This window comes from Protopterus annectens, chromosome 7.part0 (genome assembly GCF_019279795.1).
Source record: "Protopterus annectens isolate FY-2018-M chromosome 7.part0, PAN1.0, whole genome shotgun sequence".
NCBI lineage: Eukaryota > Metazoa > Chordata > Ceratodontiformes > Protopteridae > Protopterus > Protopterus annectens.
Window position 1 is genome coordinate 1,230,644,958 of NC_056739.1, and position 12,334 is coordinate 1,230,657,291.

Below are 12,334 nucleotides of genomic sequence, written 5' to 3' on the forward strand. Positions count from 1 at the left end.
GAACTTTCTAGCATATTCCAGAAGCCACACATTCTCAGTGAAGCATAAGTGTGAGTCAGCAAACTCAAAGCATGGGCCTGACCCAGGATTCATTGTCAACTGTCGCACTTGTGGTGGCATTCATCAATCTAAAAGAGAAAAGTGTTCAGCTTTTGGTCAACAATGCCTCAAATGTAATAAATGGAATAATTTCAAAAGATTTTGTAAATCAAAAGGTCCGTACTCTTTTATTAAAAGGGAGCATTTTAAGAAACGAGTTGATCAGTTAGACAGTGGTAACACTACTCTTTATGTTGGTTGTGTGTCAGTGCTTCATGAAATGGTCCATGCAGTTGATTTAAGGGGCAAGAATGAAGTATTTTGTACTGTTTGGATAAATAGCAAATCCACTGAGCTCAAAGCTGACACAAGTTCTAAGTGCAATGTTATGTCTGCAGAAACATTTCCTAGAGTGTGTAAAGGTGAAAGGCTTGATTTTGACAAGGTGTGCAAAACTTGTTGCTTATGAAGGTGAAGACATTCAAATTGAAGGCTCAGTTGTGCTTTCATGATACTCTGCAGGAAGAAGCTACGACTTATTATTTTATGTGGTTCAGCCATTATTAGGGCTCAAAGACTCTGAAAATGAGACTGCTTTCATTTAAATAAATGTACAAAAATTGAGCGACCAGTGTTGACCAAAACCACTAGTACAAAACACACACTGTCAGCAATCAGGAAATCTCGAAAAGATTTTCTTTTGTAGTCGAACACAAATAGCAGCAACCAAAGAATTCAGCAATAAAATCCACTTTAATAGTAAAACTGGAAAACCATCGGAATCCGGGTTGGAGCTTGCGCAGAAAATTATTAAATGCAATGATGTTAAATTATGTAAAATGGTTGGGTTGGCTGAAAATTTGAATGAAGATATAAAAAATGACTTGTTATTCCCACATTATGAGGAATTATACAAGAAGGAAATTAAATGAATTGAAAGAAATTGTGATAAGATTTTTGAGAAAAAGTGTAAAAAGATACAAAGGAATTTAAATGAGTACAAAGAAAATAAAGCATATATTTTTAAGGGTGACAACACCAGTGGTAATAGAAAAGACACATTAACCCTCAAGAGGGGTAATTTTAAACATTATAGAAAATATGAGGGCTGGTATAATGACAATAGGTACAGAAAGAATGGTCAAGAAGAAAATCAACATTTTTATATCAGAGACAGAACTGGGAAGTGGGATTAGAAGACAGAGACAACAGTATCCCCAAAGAGAGTGGAAAAACAAACATTACAAAAGGTTTTAAACCAAAGTTCATATACTAACAATATGGAAGAGATACAGCAGGAAGGCGTGTTGTTTTCTTACAAAGGTTATCGTGTACAACTTTGCAGATATTAAACTTACAAAAAAACATTTTACACTGTTCATGAAGGGTCTAAAATATGTCCCTAGAAGACCGTTCGACTATACGGACACTGTTTTAGAAGTTAAAATGTTCTTAAGGAAGTTAAATTTTACATTTTTGATGTCTGAAAGTGACATTAGAACAAGTAGGAAGGAATTTAGTGATAAAAGTACCTTCAGTCCACCACTAGATCCATCACGTCATGTTTTGGAAAAAGCAGTTATGGAGGAAATTTATGCTTTGAAAGCAAATGAACACAAGACATACAGGTTAGACAATTTGGGAAATAAAGAAAAGGAAATTTTGGATCAGATGGTTAACGATGATGCAATTAGAATTATGCATCTCAATAAGGGAGGTGGTATGGTAATTTTTGACAAAATGCAATATTTATAGGAAATTTTGAATTGTTGAATGACACCACTACGTATGCCCCTGTATCTCTTAATGATGTGAACATTGGGTATAGTCATATAAACCACTTTTTAGAGAAATATTTATTGGATGAGAGAATTGTGCCCAGCACTTACGTTTTTTTAAAAGTTAAGGACCCGACTGTGGCAACTATTTTTGAGATCCCAAAAACCTTAGTTTTAGACCAATTGTTTCAGGGAAAGGTTCAAAAACATACCCTTTGGGTGTTGTTATTGACAAAAGGTTGAAGCAAGTTGTGAACAATGCTCAACATTTACTGAAGGATTCTTGGGATTTCCTAGGGAGAATTTCTAGTAATCTATGGGATGACAAGATTATATTTTTGACCATAGATGTTGTTGACTTGTTCACCTCAGTTCCCAGGGAGGAAGGCATGGAGATGTTTGAAAACAGTATTAGGAGAAATACAACTTTCGACAATGATAGGATAGAACTAATCCTTGACTTTATGGGAATTGTCCTTGATTATAATTTTATTACGTTCAAGGGTGAATACTTTAAACAAAGAAGAGGAGTTGCTATGGGTGTGTCATGCACCCCTATATATGCTAATTTCATTTTGCTGGAATGGAAGAACAATAAGGTATTTAAGAGAGAGTTTTATAAAGATATAAAACTCTACATCCGTTTTTTTTGGATGATATCTTTGTGCTTTGGTCCGGTACAGCAACTAGGGTCAAAGAATTTGTTGATTATTTAAATCAAACATCTAGTTTCCTGAGATTTACCCTCACCAGTAGTAACCAAAGTATTAATTACTTGGATACATGCATTGAAAAAGGAAAAACAGGGTTTACTTCAAATATTCATAGGAAACCCACTTTTAGCAACTCCTGCCTTGAATATTCTAGTAACCATCCACAACACCAAAAGAAAAGTATCATCAAAGGACAATTCATCCGTGTAGCCAGAATGACTTCCCAGGAAGAAGATGTGAAAGGAGAATTAAACAAGGTAGCCAATATGTTTTTAGAAAGGGGTTAACCAAATAATTTAGTTAAGAAAAACCTGGAATACGTTCTTAAAGAGTGGGGAAAGAGATATAAACCACTCCTAGGGATTCCTTTTACATCTCACAATACAGCTACAGTAGGAGAGAATGCAGAAAATGATAGTTATGAATGAGCCATGGTTGTTCCATATTGGACTAGGGCAAATTAAGTAGAAAAGAATTGGACCATTTTGAAAAGTAATCCATCCCTGGGATCCATTGCAGGACCTAAGCCCTTATTTGTTTTTAAAACAGGTATAAACTTCAAAAAAATGTTTGAGGGAAAGTCTAGAGGTTATGGTAACCTCAAACAAGGTACCACAAGGTGTGGGACATGTTCCCAATGTAGATACATTTGTAATAAGGTTAATATAACACTACATAACACTTTAAAATCCAAAGTTTGGTTTGGCAAAGGAAATTGCCCTTCAAAAGGGGTTGTGTATTTGGCAATGTGTAAATCCTGTCCCGCGTTCTATGTTGGAGACCGAGAGATGCTTGAGGGACAGGATTTACAAACACATTTATCAAATATCCACACACAACACCACTAATACACTTTTTAAACATTCAGAAGGATGCACAAATTTTAATGGTTTTACATTTTTTTTTTAGAAAAAGTATTGCCCAACCCTAGAGGAGGTGACTATAGAAGTTACACAGAAGCAAGAGAGACAAAATGGCAGATAAGGTTACAAGGCTGTCACAGCCCAGGCTTAAATGAAACAATTTCCCTTAAACCCATCTTGGTTCACAAAGCCACACTTCATTAAATTAAATTCAATGACTGATATAGATATGCTGATTAAATTAATAAGATAAAAAAACTTTCAGTTTTAACATTGTTATATATGATTTTACACAAGTTTATTGGTAGAAGTGTTTTTACTTGTTAATTATTATTAATTAATTAATTTGTGACATCATTTTATGGGTGTTTAAATAGGTTCAAATGAAACGAGTGTTGATTCTGATGAAATCCCTGGTTAGGGGATGAAAGCGTTCAAGTCCGATGGTTTTCCAGTTTTACTATTAAAGTGGATTTTATTGCTGAAAAAAAAAAGAAAATCGATGGTTTTCCAGTTTTACTATTAAAGTGGATTTTATTGCTGAATTCTTTAGTTGATGCTATTTGTGTTCAACTACACAAGAAAACCTTTTTGAGATTTCCTGACTGCTGACAGTGTGTGTTTTGTACTACTGCTTTCATTTAACACGGAAGTCCCCCAAGTTAGCTTGAAAGACCACTACCCTAACTTTGCCCAACACATTTTTTTCTACCTATGCTGATTTTTTCCAATACAAAAATAGGCAAGCTTCCAGTTTTGTACTCTATGAAGTTAGACCCAGCGGTCCAGTTATCAGGCCAGCACGTAAAGTTCCAACAGCCATGCAGGACAGAGTCAAGGCCAAGTTAGACAAAATGGTGCAACAAGGTGTAATTTGTCAAGTAGAAACTCCAACAGAATGGGTATCTTCCATGGTGGTAGCTCATAAGAAAAGCTCAGATGACATCAGAATATGTATTGACCCACGAGATTTGAACAAAACATTAAAAAGACTTCATCATCCAATGCGCACAGTCAAAGAACTCGCAGCCTTGGTGCCAAATGCCACTATTGTTTTCTGTCCTAGATGCAAAGAGTTCACTTTGGTAAATCCAGCTTGTCAAAAAATCATAATTGCTCACTACTTTTACTACTCTGTTTGGCAGGTACAGATTTTTGAGAATGCCATTTGGTATAAATTCTGCAAGTGAAGTCTTTCAACATGCAAAGGAGCAAATTTTTTTGGGGGTATCCTTGTTCCATTATAGTAGATGACATACTGGTAAAAGGATGTGATGATGCAGAACAGGTTTATTTTTTATTTATTTGACATTTGTTGACCAGGTTAGTCAAACTGAGCAGAAACCCTTTTTCAGCCGAGGCCCAGGGAGAAAAGCTCCACACTTACAATTTCAAACAAAAAATTACAACAAGAATTACAACAAAAATTACTACAAAAATTAGAATGAATAAAAAGAGCAATAGTACATGGTTAACAAATCAGAGAGTATGTATAGTATATAGTATAGTATATAGCATAGAGTGAATATACAGAGCAAAAGTACATGGTTAACAAATCAGAAAGTACATATATTATTACATCAATAAAATCAAGCTGTCCATTTCTATCAGAGAATAAGTCTTGAGTACTTCAGTAAAGATATGCAGTACAACTGCTGTAAATAAAGGGATAACACATTAGTTCTAGTGTATTATTGAAGTAGAAGAAAGATAGGGGGGATAGGTGAGATTGAGATGATGAATACTGGGTGATCCTTTGTGGGGTTAGTTACAGTGGCAGATCCATATCCTGCTTTTAATAGCAGTTTTGAATTTAAGAGGGTGCTTGGTATTTCTAATGTCTAAGGGAAGTTTGCTTCAGGACTGGGCTGGGGAGTAACTGTACAGGTTTTGTCCTATTTTTGTTTTAGGCTTGTAGATTTGGAGAAGGTGACATGATAGAAAACTCAGAAGAGTTCTAGGAAGAGCACGTCAAATGAATCTTAAGCTCAACCCACAGAAATGCAGACTTGGACTATAAGACATTTCTTATGTTGGTCACTTATTTACAAGTACAGGCCTATGACCAGACCCTTCAAAACAATCAGCCATTCTCGAGATGCCAGCTCTAGACAATGTACAAGCCCTACAACGTTTTCGTGGCACAGTCAACTACCTAGGCAAGTTCATTCCAGACTTGAGCCAACTTTCAGCACCACTCAGACAGCTGACATATAAAGATGTACCCTGGTCCTGGTTAGAGCAACACCAAAGAGCATCTGATGTCCTGAAACAGAAAATTGCTAGTCCACCAATGCTCATATACTATGATGTTTACAAACCTGTTATACTTTCCTGTAATGCTTCAAAATTTGGTCTTGGTGCAGTAATTTTACAAGAGGATCAATCTGCTGTCTCCACATCGAGAACTCTTACCCAAACTGAACAGCAGTATGCCCAGATCGAGAAAGAGATTTTGGCAATTGTGTTTACATGTTTGAAGTTCCATGATTACGTTTATGGTAGACCTATCCAGATCAAAACAGACCACCAACTATTAATCACTATTCTGAGAAAGCCAATGAAATCAGCTCCACCAGACTGCAGTGCATGATGCTGAGACTGCAAAAGTACAATTTCAATCTTGTCTACAAGAAAGGCAAACTTCTTTATCCTGCTGAAACATTGTCCAGATCATCCAGAAATACCACTGAACAGAATGATAATCAAGGTTTTCAATTGCTTGATGATTTTGAAGTCATGGAAGTGAGTAATTTTTCTTCCACACATCTTGAAGAGCTGAGAGAACACACAGCCATAGAGCCTGTATTACAAAGGCCCAACCAGTTTATCAGTCAAGGATGGCCATCAAAGCAATCTAGTTTACTTCAAGATGTGCAACCTTATTTTCCATACAGAGATGAGATTTTGTCTGACAAAGGTATCATAATAAAAGGTCCAAAAGTAATTGTTCCAAAGTCCTTGCAACCTGAGTACATTACTATCTTACATTGTGGTCACTCAGGAACCAAATCTAGCAAAAGAAGGGTGCAAGACAGTATTTTGGACTTCTATGTCACAAGACATTGAGAGAGCACTTTCTTCCTGTTCAGTATGTAATAATACAAAGCCTCATCAGCAGAAAGAACCACTTCGTCTTAACCAGATTCCAGAACTACCTTGGTCGACAGTAGCCACTGATATCTTTGAGTGAAATGGTCAACATTATTTGGTATTAGTAATTAGTAGACTCTTACTCCAGTTGGTTCAAGATTGACTTACTTCCTAACCTAGCATCTAGTACAGTCATCACTAAGATGAAACATCATTTTGCTGTACATGGTAGTCCACACAAAGTTATTTCAGACAATGGCACTCAGTTTGCAAGCCAACAGTTCAAAAGATTTGCTGAAGAATCGGACTTTACTCATGTCACAAGTAGTCCAGAGTACTCCCAGTCAAATGGTTTGGCAGAACGCACAGTTCAAAGTGCAAAACAGTTACCTGAGAAGTCAAAACAAGATAATACTGATGTTTTCCTGAATCTCTTGAATCTCAGAAATGTTCCTCGAGATAAACATCTTGGTTCACCTGCTCAGAGACTTCTGTCGAAATAAACCAGAACCAGAGTACCCCTTAGTAGTCAATTGTTGGTTCCATGTGTCAAGAACCACAGATCAGTGAAAGCCAATCTGTTAAAGAAATGCCTATCCCAGAAGTCCTAGTCTGATAAGACCAGTAGATCATAGGTTCATAGGTGTTTACTAGGCTAATGACCACAAGGGCCTTTTTAAGTCTAGCCATGCATCCCAAATGTCTGACAAGTTCTGATACCCTTGATAAGTGTAAGCATGGGCCTGGGAGATGAATCCACTCAATCCATTATGAGAGGGAGAAATGGTAAGGATGCAAACATCCAAAGGTTATGATCACATTGGTGTTGTGAAGAATATTAGTCCAGAGCCAAGATCATACATTGTGGAATCTGAAGGAGCAACTTTTAGGGGGAATCAGAAACATTTGAGATTGGTGTCTGAGCCTATACCACAGCAGATAGACTGTGAGAGAGACTCTTAATCTCAGAATGAGTTATCAGGTGTTCCAATTCCAGAGGAAGTTCCAGAGAACACTCCTGTTCCTATGGCAAATCCAGAAGTTCCTGATATGAGTGGTGTACCGCAGACTGTCCCTGTTGCTAAATCTAGTCCCAACTGTTATGTCATGAGATATGGTCGAATCTCTAATCTCTGTAGCAGATATGAAGCAACTTGGACATGAACGTTGTATTTTGTTTCTAATGTACATAGTAATGCATGCCTAGTTCTAACATTGTTTTGCATAAAGGGCAATCTTTTTAAGAGGGAGGATGTTGATCAATGAGTGTGTATATACCTTTAAGAAGCTATCCAAGGGCTTGCACTAGAGTATAAATACTGAGCATGTGCGAGCCTGACTGCCATTTTGTAGTTTGCTGTTGAGATGTGAACATGTATGTATGTAAGCTCTGTCTGTTAACTAGTTTGTTCATATTTTATGATGCTACTATCCACCCTGATGTGTTTACATATATTAAAGCATTTGAACGAAACCCCAAGCCTTCTTATTATTTGTAATAGGGATGAACGACTGATAGGTTTGAATGAGAAGGTATCTTTGGCTTCAATTGGTACTGTTGAGATAGTTAGAGGAGAACTCATTGTTCTTAGAAAGAAATGGTATAAAATTAGTAAAGAGTAAGTTGAATTCTGATGCTATGCTGTCTATATTGTTTGTGGTTGATGGGGTTGGTGTTGAAGGTTGGCTGGGCTGGAGGAGGTTTTTATGGCATGCCAGAATTTTTGTGGGCTGTTATGGTGTTTTTCCTGAATTTCACTATAGAATTTGTTTGTCTTGTTTGATCTGTGATTTAGCTTTGTTTCTAAGTTGTCAGTAGTAATCTAGGTTGACCTGAGTTTTATTGGGATGCCATTGCACCCAGGCTTTATTTCTTAATTCAAGGAGTCATTTACTGGCTTTTGTTAGCCGTGGAGTTTAATTTGATTTTACTCTTATAGTTCTGCATGGTACTAGCTTGTTTAATATGTTAAGGAAAGTGGTACAGCATTATCTAGGGGTAATGTTCTAAGTGGGGACCAGTTACAAGATTCAAGGATGGAGATGAAGGTTTGAGTGTTAAAGTCTTTTTTTATTAAATTTGTTGATAGGTGGTATTTCTGGGGGGATGAAGACATTGTTAAAGTAAGTAGGTAAGAAGGTGGTCACTGATGCTGTCCAGGAGGCAGACCAAGTGATAAGTGTAAGCTGGTTTGTCAGTTAAGATCCATTCTAGAATGGATTGTCTTTTAGTGATCTTGTCTACTCTGGTTGGAGATTATATTACTTGGGTAAAGCCATGGAGATTAATGAAATTAATAGAGTTTTCTGAGTTCAAGGAGAACCGATCTGTGTTAAAGTCTCCCAATATTATGATTTCCTGAGAAAATGTTAAGGCTGTCCAGTGGAGCATTTCTTCGATTCCAGTGAGATTATTACCATGGGGAATATAATGGATATAAGGGTTATATATTTATTGGAATTTATTTTGAGTTTGCTAAATAGTATCTCCGCATTATTAAATTCTAGGGTGTTTGGTTCTAGTAGTTGTAATTTAAGGTTGTTTTTATAAATAATGGCTATTCCTCCTCCACTTTTGTTTTTTTCTGCCAAGCCTATGTATGTTATAACCTAGGGGAGGATTGCATTGTTGTTTATTTCTGGTTTCAGCCAGGTTTCATTTAGTACAGCAATGTTGAGGGAGTAGTGAGAAAGACTGGTATGGAGTTCATGTATTTTATTAACTATACTTCTGAGATTCATATTAAGGAGTAGTAGATTTTAATCTTTGGGGGTAGTTGTTACTAAACTGTGGGACTGTAATGCAGAGGTGTTAAGGGGTATCTCTAGATCAGTTCTGGGGCCAGTGTTCTTTTCTGGTGAATGTCAACACTGAGTCTGAGATGCAAAACTAAGCATAAGAGAGATTTTGAGAGTTTTGTTATCAGTTTACTGTATGTGATAGACAAGGGCGCCCACAGGCAGGTGCAAGAGGGTGCACTTGCACCCCCCTGGAACCAGCTGATTTTATTTTCATTTAAAAACATTTTTTTTTAAAGGCCGTTCCTCTTTAAGAACACCCTTTGCATCCCGTCCAGTCATACAGATGCAACAGGTGTTTGTGACCTGTTTTCATCTTCTGTGCATAGGCGCCACCCAGAACCATAGCACTTTTCAGCTGCAAAGACCTGTTTTAGGAGTCAGGACCCAACAGTCATGTATGCGTCACATGAATTTTAAACACAAACGTGCGCGGGAAAGGAATCACATTATTGCTGCCAGACAGTCGCGCACAGTAAGGTAAGGAGTGTGAAATTCCAGTTTGGTTTGAGTTTTTATTGCAGTTTTTGTTTGTAAGATCTTTCTACACGTTAGTTTGGATGTTACTTAGTTGAGATATTTTGTAGGCTTCTTGACATTTATGGGGTTCAGCTTGGTTTAAAATGTATTTTTTAACTGTAGCCAAGCTATCTACTTATGCTGTGCCAATGAGATCAATTAAAAGTCTAAACCATACAAATCCACAGCTAGCGGAGTTTAGCTTTATTGGCTTGAAGTATCTTTTAAGCCTTTGAAAAAGGAAAACGTCATGGGCATTCGGAAGCTGTGTTGCTGAAACACGTCAGGTCTGTATGGGGTCATTTGCTTATATTTTAAGGGCATGCATTACAAGAATTTTATCAGATAGTGAAAACTCTAGCTTGGCTCTGTCTCTTGCTGTGATTAGTGAATAATTTGTCTGTGTGACCTTTTTACCCTTTGGTTTAGTGCCTAGACTTACCACTGTGCAGCAAGCCAGTTTGAAAGCTAAAGTATAAAGAAGCAAGTATGTATACATGTATGGGAACGCATTAAAGAAAATGCGGTCTTCACATTTGTAGAGAACTGTTAATGCAGGTGTTATCAAAATATACCATCAAGGACTGCCATTTATTTATGAAACTTGCTGCCAGAGTTACACTGTAAATACTGCCATGTATTTATGTTATGAAATTGCTGCTGGGCTTGCTCTGTTCACTGTTTAAGCTGCTGGGCTTGCTCCATTCACTGGTTAAGCTGCTGGGCTTGCTCCGTTCACTGTTTAAGCTGCTGGGCTAAGTTGCTCTGTTCACTGTTTAAGCTGCTGGGCTTGCTCCATTCACTGGTTAAGCTGCTGGGCTTGTTCCGTTCACTGTTTAAGCTGCTGGGCTTGCTCCGTTCACAGTTTAAGCTGCTGGTGATAGCATGGGATTGTCTAGGTACCATATATTCTGTGAGTATAAGTAGTCAAGCCTGCTTCTAAAACAGTAGTAGCTGTGTGTACAGTGACCTAACTTTTGACCAACATGAGCCGAGATTCTTTCTTTTTTCTTTATGCAAAATAATTGTTAATCATGAGTAAAAGAGGACAGAGCAGTGAAACAAAATACTCTGTAACCTAGCGAATATATGGCCATTTTTTATAAAAATAGAGAAAACAGGAATAAGTAATTTGCATATGTACTGCACTTTAACAGAGATAAGGATGATCAGAGCTCACTACTGTTTTCTACAGGGACACAGGCCTTGGTTCATTGTAATACTAGAGAATACAATGTCCTTAAGAAGCTGTTGTGATGAACATTCATTGCTGACATCTGGTTCTCTGGGTCGTATTCTACTATCAGAGGTTTGATGTTCTGAAATTTCGACCCTTCATAGTGAGTATATATATATATATATATATATATATATATATATATATATATATATATATATATATGTGTGTGTGTGTGTGTGTGTGTCTGTGTGTGTACTATACACACATATGCACATTATGAACTTCAGATGCTTATTATTGCTAAAAGTATATACCAATGTCCCACTGAGTTAGCAAAGAAAGAAAAGGAGCTATAAGGGAATATACAGGTAAATTTATGAAAGGATGGATACAGAGAAACATTATAGGATGCGTGTGTAGAACATTCTCATATATGATCATAAATAAGTAAATGTATGGAGAAAGTTCACCAGGGAACAGAATAATTATACTAGAGGGGATAGAGGCAGCAGGACTATGCTGGTACAAGACTCCAATGAATATGATACTAGTAAGAAATGTTGACAGGTCATGTCACTGTAACTCTTTTTGCAGAAAACCTCTGGTGGAGCTTCTGAAGTTGTACTTGTAACCTTAATCAGTAGCAGAAGACAAAATAGCCAAGTGTGTATGTGTGTCTGTATAAGAAGGAGGTAGCATACCCCTCAGCTGTCTAGGTTTTTGCAGAATGTCCAGATTTTTGCCGCATATTCCTCCTAAAAAGGATTGAAGTTGTTAAATAATGACAGACATTTGAGTTTTAGATGTAATATCCTTTAGAAAAATGCATATTAACATAAATCCTGTTATTCTAGCAATGTTCTAAGTTCATGAGAGCAATATTTATAATCTGTCCCTATTTATGTTGGGCTTTGTCCAGATTTCTTGCAGTAAGGGTTTGAGATGCGTGAGAGAGAGTGAAATGCTCTAGTTAAGAGTTAGCAGGTGGAATTTATTTTCAAGTGCATTTTCAAGGAATTGTGAGCTTCAAGGGAAGAGATGTTTACTGCTGCTCATGCTAAGTCTGCTTAAAATGTGCAACTGTTTTGTTTAGCAAATGGTATCACTATTGTGGTATAGAATTTTAAAGCAGTGTTAGTAGCACAGCAGGTAGCATACTTGCATTTTGATGCAGAGAGCTATAGGTTCTACTCCCACAGCATGTAGATTTGTATTTTAAGGGGGGTGGAGTGCTGCAGTCCTGACTATGTCCTCCTTTGGATGAGATACCTAATAACTATGAACTTGTATTTCAGCTTGCTACCCATTCCCTATTGCAATATACCAGCTTACCATTTTTTAATCTAACAT

General features: G+C 37.0%; 1 pseudogene; it reads left to right on the plus strand.

The window, feature by feature from the left end:
• The window catches only part of LOC122806153, a 183,396-nt pseudogene that overhangs the window by 141,631 nt on the left and 29,431 nt on the right, over positions 1-12,334 (plus strand).